Source organism: Pelodiscus sinensis, chromosome 4 (assembly GCF_052426305.1).
Source record: "Pelodiscus sinensis isolate ZL-2025 chromosome 4, ASM5242630v1, whole genome shotgun sequence".
NCBI lineage: Eukaryota > Metazoa > Chordata > Testudines > Trionychidae > Pelodiscus > Pelodiscus sinensis.
In genome coordinates this window covers 14,791,974-14,818,351 of record NC_143055.1, presented here as the reverse complement: position 1 = coordinate 14,818,351, position 26,378 = coordinate 14,791,974, and the positions used below count along the sequence as shown (strand labels likewise).

Sequence of the window (26,378 nt, the reverse complement as noted above, 5' to 3'; positions counted from 1 at the left end):
AATGAAACACTTTCTAAGAGGCAGAAGACATATTTTTAAAAGGAGAACGAAATGTATGCTATATTGACTTCACACTGATGGGGGGAGTGTTTTGGGCTAAGCTCTGCAGCTGGGTGTGTTAACTTCGCTTTATAAAGACCCAGGGGAACAGTCAAAGTTCAGTTAGAGCTTGCTTCAAGTAATGGCGTAATCAACGTCACCGATGGTCAGAAATGGAGGCATTTGGGGGCTCCACAAGGGGAAAAGTGGCAGGGACATCCGAAGACAGAATCAAAGAAAACCTTCATTGAAACTGACTTCTAATAGGCTAGCTCATAGCTGCATTGTTAGTTTAATTTCTTTGTGCTCTGCACGGCACAGCTAGCGGGTTGGTAAAAGGAGCTCTTTGTGTTTTACGTGGGAGAGCATTGCAGGAGGGTTGTTTTTGGAGGCTGTCCAGCAGGAGAGGGGAAAAGTAAAGAAATCCTGAAAAGGAACGATGTAGCCATTCTTAAAGGTCAAACACTTGGCGCAGCCTCCGCTTCCTTCAGCCGTGCAAAATGCACCCAGACAGCAGTGCTGCCAGGGCTGGCAAGTCACTTTCATGGGCCACCAGACTGGCTTTTCACCAGAAGCATCAGCACATCCCGAGCCAACAGGCCGACTGAGAAGGGAGGAGTAGGGGAAGGAGAGCAGTTGCCTTGGTGCCTGGCAATTTAAAAGAGCTAGGGGCTCCTGACCACTGCCCCATTTCTACAGGAGCAGCAGCAGCTGGAGCCCTGAGCCCTTCACATTGTTGCCGGAGTGTGGCACGATGCGCTCCGGGAGGCTCTGAGTGCTGGCTAGGGGGCTGGTGCAGCATGCACTGGAAAGTGTTAGAGGCTGACTGTCTTAGCCCTGCCCCTTCCACCTGAGGCCCCGCCCTTTCCAGGAGCACAGAGGGCCCCCCTCCCCCACACACCTTGCCCACAGACCTGGCAAGTCTGTCATGTCCCCTATGGGGACATGGTTAGAAACAGATCAGAACTAAGATAATTCTGCCTGCCTGTGCCAGTCTTCGACGTGGGTGCTGATCAGGGTTTGGGTGTCATGCTTTGCATGGCAAAGGAGATGTTTCATGAAATGATAAGAGGTTATCAATAGAGTATGAACATTTAGAACAGACCAACAAGCACATACAGATCCAATATTCTGCTTTGGCTTCTGATAAGTCTTGAGGTTAGGTCAAGGTTCCAGCTCTCACCTTTCAGTGTCCATACTTGACTAATACACTCAGCAGAATGGCTGTTAAAATTAATTCTCATGTATGGGACAGTGGCATGGTTGCTGTCTTCGCTGAAGTGTTATTTCAATGGCAACAATTTGTTATTTGTTCTCCTCTTTCTGAGGTGAATTTGTTGTTGCTTAATCTAATTGCTATAGATCCTAGAGTTCTTGTAGCCCTTCAAGTCCTACAGGTCTGAACCAGAATAAGGGGCTCCATTCTGTGTAGCACTCTGCCATGAGAAGAGAAGATGCCGTTTCCTTTTAATCAGCACTTCATGAGATAAGCCACTGCAGAGTGAGAAAACAAGCCATGTAAGAGGACATAGAATAAGAAAGGACTAGCCCATGACAAGCTGCCATATCAGACTGCAGCCCAGGCTAATGGTAGCAAAATCAGATTAGGGATTGGCCAGAGAGAAGCCATGCTAGATTTGGGATAGTCTATGTGTCTATTTTCTACCATCTCAGCAAGCAAGAGGTCGCCTGGATTTCTTGGGCCAACAAAGGCCTTAGCAAGATTGCAAAAAAATCACCACCACTTTCTAGCAGTGCTTTGTTTTCCATAAGTTCCATAAGAAGACTGAGGTGGGTTTTAAATATGAATTTTTGAGCACTGCATGATACACTGATATTTGTTTCTGGAAAACTTAAGGGAGACAAAACTTGTCCTGAAAAGAATTCCTGTCCTGGAAATCCACATGAAGCTCACAGATCCATCTCAGAATGTGATACGCTCACGTTACAAATGGAGGATAAACATTACCCTGAGAGACAAGCAGTCACACTGGCAGCTACTGTATTTTTGATAGTACTTTATTACATGGTAAGAGATGGAGGCTAAATCATAGCCCTTGCTGAGCCTCTGCCCTTCCCCTCCCTTTGCAAGATGCTGAAGTTGGTAGGAGTTGAGAGCTATAGGACCTGCAGATTTTGCTGGACCCTGAGCTGGGGAAGAGGGGAGCTCTAGGCTCCTAGAAGGAGTGGGGCCTCAAGTGGAATGGGCAGAGCTAAGGGCTAGCCTCTCCCAGCCAGCCCTTTAGCACTGCCTGGTGTGTGCTGCCCAGGGACGCCAGCAGTGAGTTAAAAATGCAGGGGCTTCAGCTGCTACAGTTGCTTGGGGAGCCCCAAGCCTTTTTAAATCATCAGGCCTGGGCAGCTTTCCCCCTTTGCGCCCTCTCCTTCCCCATCAGAGGGCCTGACTGCAGCTGAGCAATAAGTTTTGGTGAAACTTTTTTCTGTTAAAATGATGTACTGTCAAAACCAAAATATAGCACAAAAATTCACTGACTGCCACAAAAATCTTGTTAAAAACATTTCAGATCCATGATGGAATTTCTAGCCAAACGACGCACATTACTCCAGAAGAGCTGATAACCCAGTGATTAGGGGACTCACTTGAGGTTGTGGGAGACCAGATTCAAGTTTCTACCTGATTTGGAGCAGGTACTTGAATGTGGGTCTCCTGCATCTCAGAGGGGATCCTTAATCACCTGGTTATTGGCTGTTCTTTAGTGAGTTGGCCTGTCATGCCTTTTTGTGACATTTCAGAGGTCTTGTTTTTGTTCTGCATCTGAGCAAATTTTGAATAGAGCTACAAAGCAGTTAAAACAAATAATAGAATACCATTTAGTTGAATATTTTGGATGTTTTTTACATTTTCAAATATGTTGATTTCATTTACAACACAGAATGCTTGGTGTACAGTGCTCGTTTTCTATTATTAATTACAAATGTTCACTATTCAAAACAAAAAGAAATAGTATTTTTCCATTAACTTAATCCAGGTAGTGCAATCTCTATCATGAAAGCTGAATTTACAAATGGAGAATTATGTACAAAAAATAACTGCACTCAAAACCAAAAGAATGTAAAATGTCAGCACCTACTAGTCCAGTCAGTCCTACTGCTTGTTCAGTCAATTGGACAAACACATTTACATTTGCAAGACATAATGCTGTCAGCTCCCTGTTTATAATGTCACTTGAAAGCGAGAGGAAATATTCATGTAGCATTAGTGTAGCTGGTGTTGCAAGATATTTACCTGCCAGATATGCTAAAGATTCATATGCCCCTTTAATGCTTCAACCACCATTTCAGAGGGCACGAGTCTATGCAGATGATGGGTTCTGCTCGATAACAATCCAAAGCAGTGCAGGACTGATGCATGTTAATTTTTCCATCTGAATCAGATGCCACCAGCAGAAGTTGATTTTCTTTATTGGTGGTTCAGGTTCTGTGGTTTCCACACTGGCGTGTTGGTTTTTAAAGATGTCTGAAAGCATGCTCCATATCTCATCCTTCTTGGATTTTAGACACCTCTTCAAATTCTTAAACTTCAGGTCAAGTGCTGTAGCTATTTTTAGAAATCTCACATTGGTACCTATTTTGTATTTTGTCAAATCTGCTGCAAAAGCATTCTTAAAATAAACAATATGTCTGGGTCATTGTTTGAGACTGCTATAAAATGAAATATATAGCAAAATGTGGGTAAAATAGAACAGGAGACAGACATTTCTCCCCCAAGGCGCTTAGTCACAAATGTAATTAACACATTTAACAAGCATCATCATCATGGCAGCATGTCCTTTGGAATGGCAGCCAAAGCATGGAAGGATATACGAATGTTTAGCATATGTCTCACATAAATACTTTGCAATGCCAGCAACAATGCCATGCAAATGCTTGTTCTTAATTTCAGATGACACTGTAAATAAGAGGCTGGTAGCATTATTTCCCATAAATGTAAGAAAATTTGTTTATCTTAGCAATTGGCATTATAAGAAGTAAGACAGAGTGGACTTGTAGGCTCTAAAGTTTTACATTGTAGCCATGTAACAAAAAAAATCTACATTTGTAAGTTTCACTACACAGTAAAAAGATTACTTGTATGAGGTGAACAGAAAAATACTATTCCTTTATCGTTTTTATAGCACAAATATTTAAAATAAAAATGATAATATAGTGACTCTGCACACTGTATTCTGTGTTGTACTTGAAAATGTAGAAAAACATCAAAATATATAATAAATGTCAATTGGTATTCTATTGTTTAACAGTGTGATTAAAATTGTGATTAATTTCAATTTTTAAAAAATCTTGATTAATTTTTTGAGTTAATTGCACGACTTAACTGTGATCAATCGACAGCCCTAAATTTTGAAATATCAACCTTTTTTTCCTAAACAGACTTGATTTCTGGCCAGACCCACTCAGGTCCCATCAGGATCCTAATCACCTTACAAGATCAAGCATGGCCAAAGCATGAAGGGGTACAATATGAATGTTTAGCATATGTTTCATTTAAATACCTGGCAATGCCAGGTCACAAGGAGCAAACTGAATGATATATTAAAACTACTTCTAAAACTTATTTTGCATCACACCTTCTCTTCTAGAGTGGACTCCCTGCTGTTCTATGAACTAAAGGAACTCTTCATTCTCGATGAAAAATTATAGTTTTGGGTCCTAGTGGACAAGGCAGATGGAATGCTGGCAGGAAAAGGGGGAAATATCCAGAGAAACAGACAAGAAATATCACCTGAGGCATCTCTGCCATCAGCTATCAAAGCAGTGTGGAATCTTGCAATCCTAAGGGACTCTTCACCTAGTCAAGGAACGCTAAGTAGTAGCAGTGTCTACAGCTTCTTGGAAGATCAAAAGAATATGCCTCCTCATTTGAGGTATGGACCTGACCACATTGATCGTAAGAACATAAGATGAGCCAAAGATATTAAATTAACTCATTCATTGTCCAATAATAGAGTTAAACAGTTCAATGTTTAATATAGCGAAACCTCAGCCTCCTTATTTTCAGCATGGCAAACACACCATTACATTTTTTCACCTCTTATTAACAATGCAGGAAAGAAGGAAAATTAATTAAGCATCAAAATCTAAGGCATCAAAAAAACTTTCCTCATTCTCTTTCCCTTTAACTAGAAAGAGGTTTTAAAGGAAAATCCCACTTTACTTGATGGTCTCTTCGATCGTATTGAAGATGATGATCACTGGTTTCTGGGATAAAAGAGAAGTTAGATGAGAGCATCAGGAATTATTCTTGTTATTGTTGCTAGAGTCCAATCACATTTAATCCCAGGTGATGGCCAGGAGTCAGCTAAAACTGGTAAAGGTAGCAATTTCATTTGGGTCCTCCTCTCTGGCCTGATCTGGTCAAGACAACCCTCAGGATTAGGATAAAGCAAAATGCAGGACAATGTAGCACTTTAAAGACTAACATGATGAGCTTTCGTGGGCCAGACCCACTTCCTCAGATCAAATAGTGGAAGGCAGTCTATTCTGTTTTTCGCTTCCAAAGTTTTCTTCTTAGATCTGAAATAGGAAGTGATGGGTGAAATTCCCTCATTATTTTGTCCACTAACGAAGTCTAATATTCAAACACACCTATTTTGGTACAGAAGTTTCCAGTTCCAACTTTTTTTAATCCAGCATGATTACAGCATATTTCTTGAACCATGACAACGTGGCTTTTTTCCCTCTGGACTCATTTAGTCTTTCTGTCTAGGTCTCTTGTGTCTGTTTATTGAAAACAACTCGCCCTACTTTCCACCAACACTTGGGCTATGTCTACACTGGCATGATTTTCCGAAAATGCTTTTACCGGAAAACTTTTCCGTTAAAAGCATTTTTGGAAAAGCGTGTCTAGATTGGCAGGATGCTTTTCCGCAAAAGCACTTTTTGCAGAAAAGCGTCCGTGGCCAATCTAGATGCGCTTTTCCGCAAAAAAGCCCCGATCGCCATTTTAGCGATCGGAGCTTTTTTGTGGAAAACAGTACTGTGCTGTCTACACTGGCCCGTTTGCGCAAAAGTCTTTCGGGAAAAGACTTTTGCCCGAACGGGAGCAGCATAGTATTTCCGGAAAAGCACTGACGATCTTACATGAGATCGTCAGTGCTTTTCCGGAAATTCAAGCGGCCAGTGTAGACAGCTGGCAAGTTTTTCCGCAAAAGCACATGATTTTGCGGAAAAACTTGCCAGTCTAGACACAGCCTTGTTGTTTTAGGTTATTGTAACATCTTGTGATACATAAGATCATATTCTTTTTTACAACTGAAATTAGGGTAAATTTTTAGGTTCAGTTATCACAACATTACAAGTTGACTGTAAAATGGTGTCTATTGTCTTCTTATCATTTTACAGATGGAGAAAAGCAGTCATCAGTTTTGCAATAAGCATTTAATCTGGAGTTTATTAAATTGGAGACACGATTCCATGTGTAGAAACCAAACTCTTCTCATTACATTTTTGAATATAAAACTACACAGGTTTCTACTTCCATGAAAAATAAATGGCCAGATTTAGCATTTTATATGACTTTGAAGTCCTGTCTTTATTTCCCCAAAGAGCTTTCATTTTCAGTCATGGTTATCCTTAAGAAAATGTTGGATTGTTTTTTTGAGACTTTGTGAAGGATACGGTACTAGTAACATTCCGGCTGGGCTGACAGTCAGATGGGCATTAGCTAGTGAAGGCGAAATACCTATTCCACCTCCTCAACTCCTATTCCACCCCTCACTTCCTCTCAGCTTCAATGTATTTAATAGAGGAGCAGCCTTTTATTTATTTTTAGGATTGAGTTTAATGGTGAATTTTTAGGTAAGCTTTTCCAGCATTATACCCCATTGGAAACAAGTCTCTCCCATTCCCAGCAGTTTGAGCTAGGAACATCTGTGATGGTTTGTTTTTAAGTCTGATCTGTAATAGTCTTACTCTTAGACCGCATCTGTCTTCCAAAAGGATTCCCAAGTCTTTTTTTAAAAGGCAAATCTTGAACCGCATTGGGCAGGCGGCATAAACTCACCCCAAAAGAGAAGAAACATGCAAAAAGAAAAGCTGCATACAGATACGATCTGCTTGGAGTCTGGCTGATGATGGACTGGGTGACAGGCTTTCGTGAAGTGGTAGGAACATGGGTGTGACATGAAGGAATTCTCCTTGGACCAGCCAACAGTAACATTGCTGTTCCTTCATTCAAATTTAGCACCATTTCACTACTGCCCCGCCCACTGTGGAAAAACTGACAGGGAATGAGAAGCCAGGAAGATCTGAGATGACCATTGCAGTTTACAATTAATTGTCGTCTCATGAGGGTGTGGGGGAGAGTGACTTGGTTATATGAGAGGCAAGAGGCATCGCCTCTAGTCTACGGCTATGTCTAGACTACATGGCTCCGTCAACAGAGCCATGTAGATGAATTTATTAGACATAGGAAAATGAAGTGACGATTTAAATAATCAGTGAAAGCAAGACTGACTTTTATTGAACTGACCAGTCACAGAGCATTTGGCTTGGTTAAGGTTTGCAGGGCAGAAACTTTCCTCCTACACCTTTTGCAACGTCTCTAGCACCACCGCGTCCTACTACTAATAATTAAAATCATAGAAGGGAAAGGCATCACTGTGGAGCTTTGGGATTTTTTGCAATTATCAGGTTCAAGCAAAATGAGCAACCCAGCTCAACTCTACAAAGGGTGGCCCTGGGAAAACAGTCTGGTAGCAAACTTGATAGTATTTTCTAATACCAGTATGTTTCCCACTTAATTTCTCCCAGGTGCCTCAGATCTCTGGGGAAAGCAGGAAGCTTCCTTTATAATGGACTGCTGCACAAGAGCATATGGATTGCTTTTTAAAAAAAACCTTTCATATTTATCTTAAATATTTGATATATTTTCTTTTTTGAGGAAATTCTGTTTCTGATTATGCCAGCTCAGGGGAGGAAAAATATACTCTGTGGAAATAATGTCTTTTCCTCTTTTAAGAAAAAATAAGGTCTAGAGGTATGTCATTTTGAATTATGCAGTTTAAATTCCCCCAGGCGCCATTTTACAGGGGGAAAACATTGCCAGTTGCCAGTTCTCAGCCTTGAGATGTCTTTATTGACTCAGTGCATTACCATATTGCTGTTCTTTTAAAAATAAAACTTTCCGTGAGTGAAGCTAACCCCTCACTTAAACCAGTACAGTTTGTGCTGCTTTAGATTTACCAGATCAAATTTCTTTTACAAATAGGAGTCAAAAGTCATGTGTAATCTTCCTCTGTATCTTATTAAAGGTTCTTTTTTTCCTGTTAACTGTCTCCTAGATAAAGCCATAAATTGTAGCCCCATGAATTTTAGAGGTGGACGTGTGTTTCAGTGGAGTAATTCTATTACTTTTTTTTTTGTCTAAGCAGTCTTCCTCTGGTGTCTAAGAGGTGGCAATTAATGTTAAACTGAACTTTCATAGCTGATTTTGAGTTAGCCCAGAAATCTGTTTAAAAACCCCAATGATCAGATTGTGTGGAGGGTGGTGTTCCACACAGCTACAACTTAATTTCAAATTCCTTCCTCATATGAATTTCTTTCAGTATTTCCTCACTGGAATATCACAGTAACACGGCAAATACCAGGGACTGCCCATGTAAACAAAACTTCCAATGTCATGGGCTATTGATACAGTCTATGGAATTCCATTGTTCAGAGGGTAGGGCAGCAAAAGAAAGAATCAATCTGGACTTTTCACAAAAGAGGAAAAGCATTTTTGAAAGTTTATTCAGAGCTTGTTTTGCACAAATTGCCTTTAGCAGAAGCACTTCGTACTACTTTTTGTTCCTTTCTGCTTTTATAGTTCGCCTTCAGCAAGTTAGCTAGGACTTATTCTGCAGGTTCTCTCTCTACAGGACTTGCAGGAGGTAAAATGTACACGTCCCGCGGTTGATGGGTGTCCCAGCAGGAAATTACACATAGTTTTCATTGTCAATGGATGTGCTCACTGGTTAGCCTGAGGTTGAAGGTCTCACTTGTGTCTTGAAGCCACAGCATGGCTTGAGTGAGCACAGAGCTGTGCCACCGCAGGAGGAACCCTAGTGGCATTGACTCTCAATAAGCAAATTGCCCTCCAGAGCCCTTGAAAGCACTGGCACGTCACTGCCCTTCTGAAGTGCCCGGCCATCTGAGCCTGACACGGCCATCTGTGCCTTCCCAGCCCTCTGGATCGTGTCCCTTCTGGGCTGGCTAGCAGTGCTAGCCAGAAGCAATCCCTGCAAAGCGGAAGGAAGCACTGCAGTTCAGCCTAATGATTTAGGAGGCACAAGCTCCGAATAACTTCCCCACACCTGCAGCAGCTACCAAGGAGGTGGCCAGAATCTGGCCCTAATTATTCTGTGAGGGAAGAGATGGGGAAACAGTCCTGGCTGAAGTTATTCATTTCACATGCATCTTCTTCCCCGGGGATGCTCATTCGCTGTGCACATTTAATGGACTCCTGCTCTGAAACGTCAGGGCTTCTCGCATGGGGTAGTGCTCCCTCCCAGCTGGTCCCCTGGCCATTCTAGAAGAAGTTTGATAGTAGTACATGTGCAGGCTGTCTCTCAACTGACCCACACCAGAGATCTAGCCCTGGAAGTATCAGCTTCATAATATGAGATAAAGAGCTTCCTTGCTAGCACTGGAGCAGACTCCTATCATCTGCTGTTCAGGCACAGGGTGGGACCAGTGCACCAACTAAACCAGTGGGTTACATAAGCACTACAACAATATGTAAAACAAATGGAGATAGAGATTGTGTCCCCATGATGGATTACAACTCAATCTAGGTGCTGCGGTGTGCACCTCACCAGACCATAAGTGCTGGATCTAGGGGTGGTTCAGTGGCTCACTCTCACTATACAAATTGTTCCAGGTCCATTTTCTGCCCCACGTGCAGAACCTTTCATGGAAGTTATTGGCAGTTCTGAGCTTTTAATCGTTCTCCCTGAACTTTCACAGGGCAGGAAGCCCAAAAACTCTCCTGGGGGGGAATCTTGTACCCTCCTGGTTCAGTCTTGCAAGCAGAAAGCCCCTTCCTTCAGAAGTCTAGCTATTCCTACACTGTTTCCTGCTAGCAGCTACGGTGAAAATCTACAGTTTCTCTCACACACCTAAGAGAAAGGCTAGTAAGGACTGCAGGAGATGGATGAAGAAGAAGATGGAGAGCAAAATCAACAAGTAAGCACCAAAGCTGGATGAGGGAAGCCCAGCCAGGATGAAGAAGAGCTTAGGGAACAGTGGCTGAGCTGAGGAGATGATGGGTAAAAACCACAGGATTCCTTGGCCAAACCCAGGGAGATATGTGGCAATTAGAGGTGCAGTCTGTGAAGGAAATCCTCCAACGATAAAGAAAGGGAGCAGATACTGAGGAATCTTGGGAGACTCAAGTCGTGGAGGGAAGTCTGAAGGGAAGGAAGAGTCTTGATCAACGGTACGAGTGTGAGGAAGACAGTCCAGGGGGCATGTGGAGAGGAAGGTTGGACTAAAGGGAAATCTCTCTGGGGATTGGGAGGAAAAGTCCTTAGGTGGGACCTCTAAAGTGGGGACACTGAGGGCATGAAGGGTGCTACATCAAAACGTTGTGTAGCTGGATGGCGCTTTCTGGGGACAGCGTGCAAGTGAGGGTTCATTTACACAGCAGTGTTATTTTGGAGTAACTGACGTTATTCCAAACTAACATAGAGCGTGTCTACACTGCCAGCCTTTATTTTGAAATAATGGCGAGCTGAAGGACTTCTTACTCCGACTCCAGTAACCCTCATTTCACAAGGAGCAAGGGAAGTCGAAGGAAGAGTGTTCTTCTTTTGACTTCCTGCTGTGTAGACAGCACCAATAGCCGAATTAAGCTATTTTGACTTAAGCTCCACAATTGATGTAAATCAAGTTGCATAGCTTAATTTGACTTTAGCCCTGCTGTGTTGTAGACATATCCTCAGAGGCTTGATCAGGGTGGGTATGCATCTGCTGAGGTGCCCAAGAAGGCAGAATGTGTGTGCCTGTTACTTTGTCTCACTTAATAGAGGGTATCCAGCTCCCTACAGTCTGCTGCAGAAAAGGAGGGCTTTGTTTCCTGCACCCCCTTACTGATGCACAGCAGCCACACAAGAGTAGAGACAGCTTTGTGTTAGGTTGGATTCATTGCACTCTGGGAACCTTTCTTTCCATTCACTCTGCAATCTATGCAGATGCATACATGAGCAAAAATCATTTACTTCTTCAGGCTTTGGCAGGTAATAGCAGGGTTTGGTTTTTTTTTTTTATAACAGCAGATGCTAAAATGCATTTCCTATATGCTAAAAACAAAGGCGACCCATTACTGTGAGATTTCCAGTGAAATATGTAAGTCTGGGGCCATTGAGAGTGTGCACATGAGCAATCTGGTTGACTAAAATTGACTTCTGCAAGCTGCCAAAGGTAATAGGGTGGGTTTCCAAAAAATGTCAATTGCGTTTCCTTCACAGCAAGAATAAATGCAATTATTACTATGAAGCATTGCACTAGGATCCAGCTGTGACTGTTGCTTAGGGACGTGGCAGTGAGTCAGTCCTGAGGAAACCAATTTGAATGAGGTTAGGATTTTATAGAGGGACTTAGGGGGATGTTCCATTTAGTCAAGGAAATCAAAGTCACTTTTTAAATTCCTTTATGTAACAACATTGGGGTCAGGATTATGGTGGTTGAATGAATATCCAAAAAAGAAACAGCCATCAATGTTTTATCCTGAATCAATCAAATATACAAATGCTCTCATGGTAATTTAAATAAATAAAATTATAACAATAAATATGGCATTGGCATGGCTGAGCCTGTCTGTTCTGCACAGCACCTAGATCATGTTCCTGGGAGCGATCAGAACTATGACAGGTTGAACCTCTTCAGTCTGGCATTCAATGGTCCAGCAACATCCGTGGTCTGGCATGATTTTAGTTAGTTGGTTGTCCACTTTTCATGGTTGTGGCCAAGCTTCCCGCGGTCCCATAAAGTTTGTTTACAGCCACCAGTCCTGAATCTCTGTTCTCTGTGCTGCTATTTGGCTCTAATTTATCCGTAAATGCCTTCTAAGAGTCCAGCAAGCAGTGGAAGTGTTTGTAATGCTGCTAGACAATATTGACCTCCTGTGGATTGGCAAATTTACTGGTTCAGCACCAGTAAATGCTGGTAAATACTGGATGCCAGACTAGAGAGGTGCAACCTGTACACAATGAGGCATACAGTGAAAAATGTAATAATCTCACAACCTTATCCTGTGTTTTTCTCACTCTTGTTTCCATCGCCTTCCCTATTATCTTCTTTCCCAGGGCTGAGTCATGTTCAGTGTTCCTTCTAAGATCTTCCATTCATGAGTGGAGTGAGTTTTGTCTTGTGCGCCAATATTAAAGTCATGTGCACTTGTTTGGATGTGTGCCATCATGGCAGGCACCCAAGTTATTAACAAATATCATATATATAAAATGTTATGGAAGAAAGAATATTAAGATTCATGAAAATGGAGATCCAATACTTTACATAAAAAATAATGCCCAGAAATATTCCAGTATATGCCAGACTAGACAGATAATCGTTTCTCCTTGTAAAACCAAGCCTAAAATAAACTGTGAGATAATATCTGAACTGCCTTTCCACTGCCCTGTGTCAGTCAAGCCCTTCATATTGATAATATGAAGAAAATTCAGGTAGAGAGAAAGTTGGCATGCAGTGAGAGCGTAAATTAGACAAGAAAATGTTAAAAAATGGAAAGTGCAGAAGAAGACAAAATAAATAAAGGAAGGATGGAGGGAGAAGATGAGAGAACAAAACCCAGAATTAGAAAAAGAGGAAGCATAAATAACAAGAAGTCCTGTGGCACCTTATGGACTAACAGATTTATTGGAGCATACGATTTGTGGGCAAAGACCCACGTCAGATGCATGTAATGGGAATTCCAGAGGCAGGTATAAATATACAGGCACGTGAAAAGAAAGAAGTGGGATAAAAAATGAGGAAAAAGGGAAACCAAAAATTATTAGAAAAGTTACACCAAAAATGATGTATGTCGCAGGGAAAGGAAAGATGTAAAGGAAAGAAAGAGCAGAATTGACACAACACAAACATGGTGCACATTTAATATAAAACTGCTTTAGAGACTGAATAGCAATAAAAAGTAAAATATGGGATAAAACAGATCGTAGGGGGCCACATAGCTGGCACAGTTTATCTAAGGCAGCAAAATATTGCAAGCAGGAGTGGTGAGAGCAGGACCTCCTTAAAACAGGAGGGGTTCTGATCCAGGGTGAAGGAGATTTGGGAAGAGAAAAGTTCAGAGATATGGGCAGTCTGTCTAGAAAGGATTTTTTTCAGGATGGAAAGAAGGATGGATCCAAGGGGAATGTTTTTGAGTTGATGGAGGGAAGGGAATGCTGATCCCACTTAGCTCAGGTAGGAGTGGTTAGGACAGAGCCTAGGATATGAGGCCCAGATGAAAGAGGATAGGTCATAGGGGCAAAGGGAACTTTGCCCCTGTGTAGTTTCTCAGCTGGGATGGGTTGGACTGGCAGAGTTGAATGGGTGTCACTTGGTGGGTGGGACAGACAGCCCATGGGGGATATTGGTGGTAAGGACAATGCAACTGGATGGAGTACTGGAAATAAATATTACCTCCTGAGGTTCACATAGGGATAAATACCATTTTCACTGTCCACCCAAATCGCTTCCCTGGACTCCTCGCTCTCTGTTTCAATTAACTTTCAAAACCTGGTCCTACCACGGGGTTGGACAGGGCAGCCTCCTACCTGCAGCCCCATCAGTTACTTTGGACCCCGACAGTGCCATTAACAATCAGCGGCGAGGTCTGTTCGGGGCGGGGAGGAGGAGTCGCGCGTGGGGCAGAAGAAGCAGCCGGGGGAGAGCCGGGCGCTGCTCCGGAGGGGGCATAAGAGCGGGATGCCGGAGCTCTCTCCTCTCCCCCATGTGCACACAAAGGGACGCGGAGCTGCCGCGGCTTCTTCCCAGCGGGCTCATAACTCCTGTCCTCTCCCCCGCACCTCGCTAGGGTGCCTTCCCGCCTCCACTCCCAGCCACCTTGTAGGGGCAGCGCAGTGGTTGCAGCGCAGGGTGGCAGCCGGAGCTAGCACTGGGACTGCGGGGAGGCTGCCCGAGCCGGGGGAGTCTCGCCGTGGCCCGGCACCAGCCGCAGCACACGGGGCAGCCGGCAGAGCTGGAACCAGGGCTGAGCTGAGGCTCCCCCCGGCTCCCGCCACGCACATGGACCCCCACCCCATAAGCCCGCCCACCAGCGCAGGAACGCTGCGCGCCTTTGCTGCGCGGCCAGGTCAGCGATGCGCGGCTGCGCACCTTAGAGGGAGCCATGGTGCTGTTGTATCTAGCCACGGGTGCCTGGTGCGGTCACTGACTCTATGCATCTTGCTCTGGCGAGTAGCTCGGGTGCAAGGCTCTTTGTTTAGAATGGGATTCATTGCAAACGATGCAGCATTGCTTAAATACCCACTTTGAAGGCCATGCCTTACCCTGCACTTAGGCTCTTCCTTCTGAGCCCTTGCAGGCCCACAGGCATTAGCTAGAGGCTGCAATGTTTGGGTCACACATATTGCTGGGGCAGGGTTATTTTAAAAACCTTTCTTTCTTTCTAAACTTCTCAGGGAACGTTCTGAAAGATGTTGGGTCTGTAAACAGGTATGGTCTATGCAAACGTGAATTTGGCCAGACAGTATCACTTTAAACTCTTCACATATTACTATTTGAGAATCAGGGACTCAGTGGCTGCATCTAGACTGGCAAGTTTTTCTGCAAAAGCAGGTGCTTTTGCACAAAAACTTGCCAGCTATCTACACTGGCCGCTTGATTTTGCGCAAAAGCACTGATGTTCTACTGTCCGAAATCAGTGCTTCTTGCGCAAATGCTTTGACTTTCCTGTTCGGGCAAAAGCCCTTTTCCGGAAATGTTTTTGCGCAAGAGGGCCAGTGTAGACAGCTAAAAACTGTTTTGCGCAAAAAAGCTCCGATGGCAAAAATGGTGATCGGGGCTTTCTTGCACAAAACCGCGTCTAGATTGGCACGGACTCTTTTCCGCAAAAAGTGCTTTTGCGGAAAAGCATCCGTGCCAATCTAGACGTTCTTCTGGGTCCTTTTTGACAGTACACCCTCAAGGCAGTTATTCCCAATTGTGTGCTTGTACATTTAACTTTTCCTTCCTACATTTAATACTTTCCACTTATCTTTATTGAATTAGATCTTGGAGAATTGGTCTAAAATCAACAATTTGTCAAGGTCATTTTACATGCTAAACCTGTCTTCTAAAGTGCTTGCAACTCCTCCCAACTTGGTGTCACCCTCAAATTTTGTAAGCATATACTTCATTCCATTATCCAGGCCCTTAATGAAAGTACTATGATTATGTTTGCACCCAAAACAGGCTCTAAAGACGCTAATGTGAACCTAATAGGCTAATTAGGGTACCTGCCTGTATTTGAAGGAAGAACCAGATCTCAGTGAACAAGAAGCCAGCTGAAGAGGAGCAGGCTAGACTACAAAGCCAGGAAGTCTGCAGCAGAAAGAGGCTGCAGGGAGATTCTGCAATCCTTTTCCGGGAGCAGAGAGGAAATGAGGAAAAAATCCCAGAAAGAGATTAATCCCCTGGAAGAAGGATCAACCCCAGGGGAGTTATGGGGAAAGAATCCTGAGGGGAATATGAAGAAGTCTAAGGAAAGAGCAGTAAGAGGCAGATCTTGACTGTTTGATATAGAGTCCTTGGCATGGAACCCAGTGCAGGAGGAAAGATGTATCTTGAAAGGGGAATACTATACAGCGACCTAGCCATAGAGCTGAGTTGAGAAAAGGGAGAAAGGAGTTAGCTCCTGGGTAGCCAACAGTAGAGAGCATCAAACCAGGCAAAAGCTGATTCCCCAGAGCAACCACAAGGAAGTACCACCTGCTGAGAGTGAATCCCTTCACCAACACCCATTAGTACAGCCTCCCAGTTTGTCAGTGACTATGATCAGCCGGGTGTACATTCACTTTATTTGATAACCCTCCCTTCAGTCTGGTGTATCCTGCTTAATCAATAAAACTTGACAATTGTTATAGGATTACTGTGCATTTCAGAAAGCGCGAAGAAGCCTATCCAATAAAATATAGCCCCAGCCCCCTTGGGGTTGAACATCTTAGAATAATCTTAAATTGCACAAATAGATGTCTGGAAAAGACAAGAAGATGGCTGATTAATTCAGATCATTTTTCCAATTTTTTCTCCTGAGACATTGTTACAAGAAGCCAATATAGTCCCTACCCTTTTAGACTACATACGAGAACTAGACAGAATAAAGAAGTAGCCTTAACTTCCTAGTGCATTCAATTCGGCCCCTCAGGACAATCCCCTTTAAATCGCTATTGACAGAAAGGAATTTGAGAAGTTGTACACTGATAAGTAAGTACTTAACTCTCGTTTGATTGCAATCGTTTTCCTTAGTTAAGAAAACTCTGACTTCTTATTTGATTTATATCCTAATAAGTTAAGGAAGGTGGTAATGATATGTGTTTTATTCCTGTACTTGGAAATCTCAAAGGGTTTTAAATATATCCTGACAAGTATGGTCATAAATTGTGACTAAAGCAGACATTTTAGAGACTAGGAGATGGAATTAATGTTCTTCAGAATTCCAAAGAACATTGATCAAAAATACTTTCAGAACTTGGCACAGTTCTGAACAAATTTCCTTTGAACCTGCATGCATGGTAAGTGGGGCATGTGTCAAATTGTCTCCAGCACAGAGGCACATTTCATATGGAGTTTGCGCTAAAGTTACACAAGTTATTCCTGTTATTTCATCTGAAAGAGTGCAGGAGCTTAAGGGTCAAAATGGGCTTGAGTCTGGGCCTCTTAATTATCTTTCACTGTCAGTGTGGTATGCAACATGCCAGGAAATGGGCACACAGCTTATAATATACAGTACTCGCATAGATTTCCTATAAGATAGGAATATAACCTTGAGATGAGAGCTCAAGAGGCAGCATAGCCTAATGAATAAAACACTAGGCTGCGACTCAGACGACCTGGGTCCTGTTTGTGGCACTTCGATTGACTTGTGGTGTGGCCTTGGGCTAGTCAGCCACCTGATTACAATGCCACCATTTCTCTTCCCACCGTATACCTGCCTTCTCTGTATAGATTCTTTGGGGACAGGGTCTGTGTCTGTACAGTTCCAGGCACAATGGAACACTGATCTTGATTGAGACTGTAAATGCTATTGTGATAGAAGTAGAGTTAGCCCTTACTACCTTGAGTGGTTAGCCAATATTAGGAGCTTTGTTGGTGGTTTTAGTGTGAGAAATCGATGGTGCAGTTAAATATCTCTTTGATGTAATTCTGTTTAATTACAAAGAATGTACATAAGAACAGTCATACTGGGTCAGACCAAAGGTCCATCTAGCCCAGTGTCCTGTCTGCCGACAGTGGCCAATACCAGATGCCTCAGAGGGAGGGATCACAACAGGTAATCCTCATGTGATCCCTCCCGTCACCCACTTCCAGAGAAACAGAGGCTAGGGATACCATTCCTACCCATTCTGGCTAATAGCCATTGATGGACCTAACTTCCATGAATCTATCTAGCTCTTTTTTTAACTCTGTTAAAGTTCTAGCTTTCACCACATCCTCTGGCAAGGGGTTCCACAGGTTAACTATGCAGTGAGTAAAGAAAAACTTCATTTGTTTTAAACTTGCTGCCTATTAATTTCATTTGGTGACCCCTAGTTCTTATATTGTGTGAATAAGTAAATAACTTTTCCTATTCACATTTTCCATACCAGCCATGATTTTATAGACCTCTATCATATCCCCCTTTAGTCTCCTCTTTTCTAAGCTGAGAACTCCCATCTTTTTAATCTCTGTTCATATGGGACCCATTCTAAATGCCTAATCATTTCTGTTGCCTTTTTCTGAACTTTTTCCAGTGCCAATATATCTTTTTTGAGATGAGGCGACCACATCTATACGCAATATTTAGGATGTGGGTGTACCATCGTTTTATACAGAGGCAATAAGAGATTTTTTGTCTTATTCTCTAACCCTTTTTTAATGACTCCTAACATTCTATTTGTTTTTTTCACTGCCGCTGCACACTGAATGGATGTTTTCAGAGAACTATCCACAATTACTCCAAGATCTCTCTCTTGGGCTATGTCTAGACTGCAAGCCTCTTTCGAAAGAGGCTTTTTCGAAAGATACTTTCGAAAAAGCCTCTTTCGAAAAAGAGCGTCTAGACTGCAAGCAGAACTTTCGAAAAAGCAAGCCGCTTTTTCGAAAGAAAGCAGCGAGTGAGTCTGGATGCTCTCTTTCTAAAAAGCCCTGTTGGCATTCAAGAATGCCTTTTTTCGAAAGAGCACTTTTGAAAAAAGGCGTTCTTCCTCGTGAAATGAGGTTTACCGCCATCGAAAGAAAAGCCGCGTTCTTTCGATTTAATTTTGAAAGAACGTGGCTGTAGTCTAGACGCAGGTGAAGTTTTTTCGAAAAAAGGCTACTTTTTTCGAAAAAACCCCTGAGTCTGGACACAGCCTTGAGTAGTTGTAGCCATATTACTTCCCATCATATTGTATGTATGGTTGGGATTATGTTTTCTAATATGCATTACTTTACATTTATCAACATAAAATTTCATTTGCCATTTTGTTTTCCCAATCACTTAGTTTGGTGAGATCTTTTTGAAACTCTTCACAGTTTGTTTTGGTCTTAACTATCTTGAGCAGTTTGATATTACCTGTAAATTTTGCCACCTCACTATTTACCCTTTTCTCGGGATCATTTATAAATAAGTTGAATACGATGGGTCCCAGGACAGACCCTTGGGGGACCCCACTAGTTACCTGTCTCCACTTGGAAAACTTACAGTTTATTCCTACCCTTTATTTCCTGTCTTTTAACCAGTTCTCAATCTATGAAAGGACCTTCCCTCTTATCCCATGACAACTTACTTTACTTAAGAGCCTTTGGTGAGGGACCTTGTCAAAGGCTTTCTTGAAATCTAAGTACACTATATCCACTGGATCCCTCTTTTCCACATATTTGTTGACCCCCTCAAAGAACGCTAGCAGATTAGTAAGACATGATTTCCCTTTACAGAAACCATGTTGACTTTCCCCCAACAAATTATATTCATCCATGTATCTGACAATTTTATTCTTTACTATAGTTTCAACTAATTTGCCCAGTAATGACGTTAGACTTACTGGTCTGTAATTGCCAGGATCACCTCTTAGAGCCCTTTTTAAATATTGGCATCATGTTAGCTATCTTCCAATCATTAGGTACGGAAGTAGATTTAAAGGACAGGTTACAAATCACAGTTAATAGTTCGGCAATTTCACAATGAAGTTCTTTCAGAACTCTTGGGTGGATGCCATCTGGTCCTGGTGACTTGTTACTGTTAAGTTTAGCAATTTGTTCCGAAACCTCTTCTAATGACACCTCAATTTGGGACAATTCCTCAAATTTGTCACCTAAAAAGAATTGCTCAAGTTTGGGAATCTCTCCAACATCCTCAGCTGTGAAGACCGTAGCAAGGAATTCATTTAGTTTCTCCGCTATGACTTTATCATCTTTGAGGTCTCCTTTAGCATCTCAATCATCCAAGGGCCCCACTGGTTGTTTTGCCAGCTTCCTGCTTCTGATATACTTAAAAAACATTTTATGATTACTTTTTGAGTTTTTGGCTAGCTGTTCCTCAAACTCCTTTTTGGATTTTCATATTATATTTTTACACTTAATTTCACAAAGTTTATGGTCCTGGCTATTTTCCTCACTAGGATTGGACTTCCACTTTTTAAAAGTTATCTTTTTATCTGTCACTGCTTCTTTTACCTGGTTGTTAAGCCATGGTGGTCCTTTTTTCATTCTCTTACTGTGTTTTTAATTCGTGTTTTTCATTTAAGTTGGGCCTCTATTGTGGTGTCTTTGAAAAGTTTCCATGCATCTTGCAGAGATTTTACTTTTGTCACCATACCTTTTAATTTCTGTTTAAGTAACTTCCTTGTTTTTGTGTAGTTCCCCTCTCTGAAATTAAATGCCATGGTGTTGGGCTGCTGAGGTGTTTTTCCTACCACAGGGATGTAAAATTTTATTACATTATGGTCACTATTTCCAAGTGGGCCAGTTATATTTACCTCTTGAACCAGATCCTGGGCTCCACTTAGGACTACATCTAGAATCGTCTCTCCCCTTGTGGGTTCCAGAACCAGTTGCTCCAAGAAGCAGTCATTTAACATATCAAGAAATTTTATCTCTGCATCCCATCCTGAGGTGATGTGTACCCAGTCAATATGAGGATATTGAAATCCCCCACTATTATCGAATTTTATAATTTGATAGCCTCTCTAGTCTCCCTTAACATTTCATAGTCACTATCACTATCTTGCCTAGGTGGTCAATAATATATCCCTACTGCTATATTCTTATTATTGAAGCATGGAATTACTATCCATAGAGATTCTATGGAACATTTTGGCTCATTTAAGATTTTTACTTCATTTGATTCTACAATTTCTTTCACGTATAGTGCCACTCCCTCACCAGCATGACCTGTTCTGTTCTTCCAATATATTTTGTATCCTGGTATGATTGTGTCCCATTGACTGATCTCATTCCACCAAGTTTCCGTGATGCATATTATATCAATAGCCTTCTTTAAAACTAGGCACTACTGTTCACCCATTTTACTATTTAGACCTCTAGTATTTGTGTATAAGCACTTTAATAATTTGTCACTATTTATCTGTCTGCCATTTTCCGATGTGTTAGACTCTTTTTCATTTGATTGTGTTTCATCTGATCTGACCCATACTTCCATCCACTCCTCCTGACTAGAACATAGAGCATCTCTGTTAATAGACCCTCCCCTAATAGATGTCTCTGTCTGATCCATGTGCTCCTCCAAAGTTGTTTGTTTTCCCCCAGTCCTTAGTTTAAAAACTGCTCTACAACCTATTTAATGTTAAGTGCCAGCAGTCTGGTACCATTTTGGTTTACGTGGAGCCCATACTTCCTGTATAGGCTCCCCCATGCCAAAAGATTTCCCAGTTCCTAATAAATCTAAACCCCTCCTCTCTACACCATTGTCTCATCTATGCATTGAGACTCCGAATCTCTGCCTGCCTACCCGTGGGTCTGGAAGCATTTCAGAGAACGCTACCATAGAGGTCCTGGATTTCAATCTCTTTCCTAGCAACCTAAATTTGGCCTCCAGAATCTCTCTCCTACCCTTCCCTATGTCATTGGTACCTACATGTACCATGACCACCTGCTCCTCCCCAGCACTACACATAAGTCTATCAAGATGTCTTGAGAAATCCACAACCTTCACACCAGGCAGGCAAGTCATCATACGGTTCTCCCAGTCATCACAAACCCAGCTATCTATGTTTCTAATGATCAAATCCCCCATTACTAAAGCCTGCCTTTTCCTAACGACTGGAGTTCCCTCCCCCGGAGATGTATCCTCAGTGCGAGAGGACACCATAACATCCTATGGAATGAGGGTCCCAAGTATGTGCTCATTTCCTTCTGCTCCAGCTGAATGTTCTCCTTCCCTGAGCCTTTCATCCTCCTTAATATCACAGGGGCTGTCTGACCAGAGGTGGGACAGTTCTACAGTGTCCCAGAAAGCCTCATCTACATTCCTCTTGGCCTCTCTTAGCTCCTCTATTTCAGACACCCTGGACTCCAAAGCTCATACGCGGTCTCTGAGGGCCAGGAGCTCCTTGCACCAAATGCACACATACACCACCTGTCCATAGGGCAGGTAGTCATCATACATGCTATATTGAGTGCATTAAACAGGATAGCCCTCACTCTGTTGCTGGGTTTCTGCCTGCATTCTCTTCTACAGCTACTTAGGTTATTGATAGGGTTTTTATTTAAATCAGGAAGTTTTGTTTTTAGTTTAGGTTAAAAATTTTAAAGAATGGCAAGTGTACCTCACCCCCTTCCAACTCCCCTTCAAAACTCCCTGTTAGCTGCCCCGTTGGCAAAGCTCCCTGGTCGCTTACTCACGGGCTTTATAAAGCCCTGGCTTTCCTGATAGCCCCACCCCCTGGCTAAGGCTTAACCAATGAACAGAGGGTTCTAGATTTTAAATCCTTGTTAAGAAGCTCACAGCTTCCAACTGCCGGCCACAGCACACGGCCCTTCAAACAAACAGCTTAGCACTTGAATCTCCAAAGAAACAGAGACAGACAGACACAAGTTCAGCACAGAGTTTCTTTCAAGCAACTAGCAAGTTACCCCCAAACACAAACTACAGACAGCCACTTATCTCAAAGGTCCCGTATTCTCTCCTTCGTCACCTGGAGTACCCCCCTCTCCAAACTCCTTGTTAGCTGCCCCTGTTCACAAAGTTCCTAATGCACACTAAGAGCTGTTTCCCTGAAGAGAGTAAGACTCAGACAGGAAGCAGTTTTCATACTCACATCTCTCAGCTTCTTGTCAGAAAGTTCTCTGCCCATAAAGCTCTCTTGGCTTTCTCTCAGGGTGTTTCTCTTACCTCATAGCACAGGAGTCTCAGACTCACGGCCTGCCAGCCATCTATGGCTTGAGCAGTTCCACAATCCAGCCCGCATGCAGCTTCCAGCATGTGAGTCCCTGCCGCCCTGAGAGGTGTGTGTCCATACCCTTCCCCAAACCCAGTTCCTGCTCTGCCCCCACCCTGCTTCTTCCAGCCCCTGCTCTGCCCTCTCCCTGCCCTCCCTATTGTACCCTTTCTCTCATCTCTCAAGGGATGCAGCCTTGGGGATTACCGGTGTAGGGTGGCTGCAGGAGTCAGGCCCCTCAAAACTTCACTTCCCAACTCCAATAAAACAGCAAAAAATGACTGCTACTCAAGTGATCAGAGATTTGACTCCAGACTTTCCAGACTACTTGTGTGACTCTTGGGCTGTGTCTAGACTGCATCCCTTTTCCGTAAAATGGATGCAAATTAGATACAGCGCAATTGCAAATGAAGCGGGGATTTAAATCTTCCCCGCTTCATTTGCATAAACATGGCTGCTGCTTTTTTCCGGCTCAGGGCTTTGCCGGCAAAAAGCGCCAGTCTAGACGGGGATAATAAAGCCTTTTCCGAAAGATCCCTTTTTCCTCTTAAAATCAGGAAGGGATGCAGTCTAGACACAGCCTTGGTGATTTAACATGCCTGTTCCTTGCTTTCCCATCCTATGGAGTTTACTTGCCTTCATTCATATTGTAAAGCTAAATGCATCAGTGTTTGCAAAGCACTTTGAAATGTTTGGATGGAAATCAGTGTAGAAGTGCAAAGTGATATTATAAACTAAATATTACAGAGCAGTGTGGGGCAAGGGTTTATAATTAGAGGCACAATTCTCCTTTTTCCTAAGATTGGAGGAGACAAGCATGATGACCTTTGATATCCTCCCGGCCCCCACATCTATAGTTTCCTGGTCCAGCAATTCATTCTTCCCCGACTCTTAAATCAATCCTGTCCCTATCTTCACCTTTTCCGCCTCCCCCATCCTTACCTCTGCAGCTCCTGGGGTTCTTTACACCCCATTCTCAGGTCCGGAAGGGGCAGCAACCAGGGTCCTCTTGCCCCATTTCCAGGGCTGTGTGTTGCTGGGAGGAAGAAAGGAGAGGAGCAGAGAAGCCATTCCTGTTGCTCATGGGAGGCGTAAGAGGAAGCAGGTCTACCCTTGAGCTAGTTGTGTCTTTCTGCTTCTTGCTCCCCACCACCTCCCTGTGAGAATGGTGTTGGGTTGCAGAGGACAGCAGGAGAGAACTCAGCCTACTTCCTGGAGCAGTTTCATCCTAGCAAGTGGACAGGTGGGGAAGAAGATGGGATTTTTCCCCCAGGTGGGACTGAAATGTATGCCCTGAATGATCCAGCTCACAGCTTAGAAAACTCTTCTCCTGGATCTGTGGCCCTATAAACACTAAAGCAGAGAGACAACAACCAGTGTCAAACTGCCATTCCAACCCCATCCCTCTCCCCGCCTATGTCTTTGGATCTCTGAGTGTGGGCACCTTTCATCCCAAGTATTTGTAATGCAGGAATGGGGTGAGGGCCTGGGAGGCCAAACCTAATGTTGGTGAAATAGTTGAGGATTGACTATTGAGCCACAGCCTAGCTGCACTGGTCCACATACTCAGTTGGGTGGATCTGGCCTTAACTGCCCTATTCCTGCTCAGCTACCTATTCGAGGTATGCTCTCAACCTCTGATCATAGACAGAGAGCAGGTATCTTTTAATATAAAGACAGAAGAGACCATTATATCACCTAGTCTGACCACCTGCAAGTCACAAGCCATTCATTTCCACCCAGTTACTCCTTTATGGAGCCTAATAACTTGTGCAATGTCTACTCTGTTTTCACACCTCCGATTCCCTGTAGCTAGGCTAGATAGACGCTTGGTTAAGCCTCCTTTTCCCTTGACTCCTACACAGAGCTCACCTGCTCTGACTTAATATAGGCTTGGTGTCTTGGCGACATTTTAGTCTTCTTTCTCCTCCTATTTCCCTGAAGATATGAAGGCGAGACAAGACTCTCTCTCTCTCTCCCTCTCTCTCAAAGCTCTACCAAGTTTGGCTGTTTCTCCCTGCATTCAGATTTAAAACTAGCATGTCAGGTTGTGAAGAATGAAGACAAGTTGTCCTATATTCCTGAGGAAAAACTGATGTTTGATGCCAAACTCTGCTCTCACCCTTATCTCTATGGTTTCATTTCTTGACACTCACCCTATGCTCCTTTCAGTCTCCTTATGAATCCCACACTTCCAGTCTCCTTTTGTCTTCCTGTTCATGCAGTTATCCTCTTGCCTTCTTTCATGCTACTGTGTATTCCTTGGGACCCTGTTACAATGAACTAGAAGTCCATCCTCTCTCTTCAAGGGAATGGTGTAAAACTGACCTCCTCTGGGTTTCCTAGTGGATTTGGGATTGTCTTTTAACTTAGACAATAACATCCTCATGACAGAGATTGTCATGTTCTGTATCTTGTTACTTGCACAAATTAATAACAATAATAGATATCTTAGACTGAGCATTTCCTGACGGTTTACAGAAACTGTTGGGAGAAATGAGCTTTTAATGTCTCTCTCTTTCTTTCCATACATTCTCTTGCGTTAAAACTTTGTTCCAAACTCACTTGCATGACACCTTTCCTAAGTATCCTGGACGTTTGACAACCTCAGTCTTTTTTCCTCTGTTACTGACACTTGACATCGCCTGGAATATAGACAAGTTTTTGTTATTTCTCATCCTCAATCATTCTTGGTCATAAATTACACTGATTCTCAGCACTTCCAAGATATTAGTAATAGAAAGAGCTTTGGCATTTAAAAAATGGTATTTAGATCCCAAGATAAACCTGGCGGAACATTGCTGGGCTACCTTTCCAAATGTTTGCAAGATATTCTTGGCTTGCTGCATATTACATAACAGAGTCATTACACATGGAGTGTCTTTTGAAAGAAAGGCAGGGATTGTTGTCAAATCTCAATGATGAATGAACTGACCGATGAGATACATTTGCAGAAAGAACAAACCAAGTCTCTTCAAAAGTAGTATCAGAGTTACTTTGGGAATGGCAACACTTTTTAAGATAAGTAAAAATAAATGTCCTACATTTTTTCCCTTAGAATGATTCCTTGTTTCAAAACAAAAGAAATGCTGTTTACATTTTTCTCTATCTGCTTTTCAGGGGTGCCCCCAGATGTTTCTCACGTGGTATGCCCATCTGAACCACTCAGACTTAAAATGTTGTGGTGGAGTCACTATCGGACCAAATCACAATGAGTGGCGTTCTGACCTAGCCTCAATTGGTGGGCTTGTGACAAATTGCCCCTACCCGTACATAATATGCATACCTCTTCGTAAGATAGATCGTAATGAGTAACTGAAGCCGTCTTCCTTTATCTCTGAGTGTGCCAAAGCCAATCACAGAGCTAAGTCAATGCAGCCAAGTTACTTCCTTGCATATATGTACAAGATGAATGGAGAACTACTGCAAAGGGAACCTGAGAGCAGCTCATCAAGAAAAGAGCTAGTCACTTTTCCATTCCCAACGTCAATAACAGCGTTCAGTCTAGGTCCCAAGCAATGTACGATGGCGAGATGATTTGGTGAGTTTGAGTACACATCTTGCTGAGTAAAAATGTGTTTACTCTTTGCTGAGTAAAAATGTTGACTAAATTTTTATATTTAGTCCGTTCACTACTGAAAGCTTTGCAAACAAAAGGTCCAAATAATAGTTTTTTGTTCTAGCATTGTGAAAGACTACCACGGATATCTATGGGAGCTTTGTCCAAGGAACAACGGCAGAAGAAAAGGACCATAACATTCT

General features: G+C 42.8%; 1 long non-coding RNA gene across 4 annotated transcripts in view; it reads right to left on the bottom strand.

Moving 5' to 3' along the window:
- Nucleotides 1–5,528: 5,528 nt before the first annotated feature.
- LOC106732166 (uncharacterized) overlaps nucleotides 5,529–26,378 on the bottom strand; it is a 60,994-nt gene continuing 40,144 nt past the window's right edge. For 3 of the 4 annotated variants that reach the window (XR_016349375.1, XR_016349377.1, XR_016349376.1), the window contains one exon: nucleotides 6,170–25,261. This is a non-coding gene — a long non-coding RNA (uncharacterized LOC106732166). Of the gene's footprint in view, nucleotides 5,575–6,169; nucleotides 25,262–26,378 lie in introns of those variants that run through there. The other variant, XR_016349378.1, reaches the window with a different exon arrangement.